Below are 2094 nucleotides of genomic sequence, written 5' to 3' on the forward strand. Positions count from 1 at the left end.
TCTCCTCTCAGACGAAGCGAATCGATCGAGGAGCTTGCAGTCCGGAACCCCTCCACAGGGGCGATCATGACACGGCGACGAAGATCGAGTTTGAGTCTGGGCCAGGAGTCATTCACAATCACTTCATTCGCACCCGCGTTCGTGAGATGATGCGGCGCGCTCGATCGAAACCGGACGAGTCATGAGCCGTCGATCAGCGGCGACAAACGAGATCTTCGCCTCTGAAGTCGTTTTCTGAAACTATAAGCCGCGAGTTCGCTCAGAAGCTCGAGAAGGGCTTCCCTGAGCGGAGTGAAACCCACGAATTCGGTTGGGCAGATCCATTTCACGAATGAGTGAGACCGGCCGAGTCTCGATCGACGCTAATGACCTGCGGACAGTGGGTTCCGCGGTGCGCGGAGAACTTCTCCAAGTCCGTTCTTAATTCGAGCTAAACGAGTATCGGGTCTCGACCTCGCGGCATCTCCACGTAGACAGAGGCATGGTGTTTGGATAGCTCGTAAGACCGACTCATTCCCTCGGCGTCTTCCGATAGAGCTGCTTTTTTCGAAGAGGCGGCGGTTCTATACAAGCAGTTGGAGACAAGCGAGTCTAAGTACAACCCCCCTCCCTTCCCCCGTGAATACGGCGGATCATTCTATGCTCGATTCAAGTTCCGAGAGAGCCGCTTACGCCTCTCTGTTCGATGCTTTTGCCGATTGATGTCCGCATGATTGCTATGAATGAAGATTCTTGTATGGAGCCTGAGGGGATAGTTTCGAGACAGAGATCTCTGTGTTCGATGACTTCATTCCTCGGAAGCGCTCATGTTTACAAGGATCAGCGGAAATATATTGATAATGTAAAGACAATAGTTGATAATATAGTAACATATGATCTACGATAGGGAATGGATCGTGACGAGACATTCTAACCATTTGGCATGACAGAGTCTCTGCTGGAGGTTCCTTGGTCCTCGACTGATTGCTACTGCTCAGGGTTCCACTGGGACCTGTGGTGTCCAGTGTGCCCAAAATTATTTCAGGAGAAGCAGAAGGAGTTTCGTCAAATTAAGGAAAAACGAATCTTTGATTTCCGTCAGCACGCTCGGGATGGCAGAGATCACCGCGACGGGAGCCGCGATCATCATCCCGTGAAGTTCCGACTGCTCAACTCCGCCGCGATCCGCAAGGGTGTGAGCTGACGCGACGCCCAGGATCCACGAATATTCCGCGACTCCTCGAGCTTTGTTCTCCCCATTTGCCATCGGGATATCGGTCAGGCCCATGTTGACGTTTTGGTTCGGATCCGTCAAGACCTGGCTGATATTCAAAAATGAAGCTGCCTTATTGGAGCGAGCCTCGGAATTTTCAGAGGGCCTGGTTGCGGTGGAGTCCTGTGCCAGCCCCCGCCATAATTCGAACGCTCAATGGGTAGAGCCATCTACCCATCGGTCGCGAGAACAGTGACCACCACGATGATGGGGGGGGGGGATAGTACGTCATCGTTGACTGAGGTCGCATGCCGCATTTCATTTCCACTTAAGCATGCACAATATGTCTCCGTAAGATGTTCACATGTGGCTGCACAAGGTTCAGCATTCGTTTGTCCTCGTGCCAGCCCAGACAGATCAATCATCTCGAGCGAGGCCGGTATCCTGGGGAGCCAACAAACATAGCCAGGGAAGCATCAGCTCTCTTGACCTCTCTCCCTCACTCTCGCTCCCGAACGGCACCGCGGGAAAATCGGATGCCCAATGGTAAGGGCTGTAAATTATTCGCGGCGATCGCGGGATTCGCGGAAATTTCCGGCTACTGCCCATAGAGTTTCAATGGAGGCCGCGAATTTCCGCGAATTTGGCAGTTTTCCGCGAAAAATTGACATCCCAACCAATGGTCTACGGAGCCTCTATTTCTTGTTACATATCGACCCTTTTCAGTTTTAGCCTTCGATCTCACCCTCCATTGCCTATTCATTCTATCAAAGTTGGAAAGTGGGGAACTTGATCCGATCGAGTTTCCATGGACCGCCATGAGCGACATCGACGTTTCCTTATCACGAGATTCGGAGCGAAAGGGGGTTGTCCTCGTAAGCTCCATCTCGATAGGGAGCTCC

The sequence above is a fragment of the Galendromus occidentalis genome, unplaced genomic scaffold (genome assembly GCF_000255335.2).
Source record: "Galendromus occidentalis unplaced genomic scaffold, Mocc_1.1 scf7180000077535, whole genome shotgun sequence".
NCBI lineage: Eukaryota > Metazoa > Arthropoda > Arachnida > Mesostigmata > Phytoseiidae > Galendromus > Galendromus occidentalis.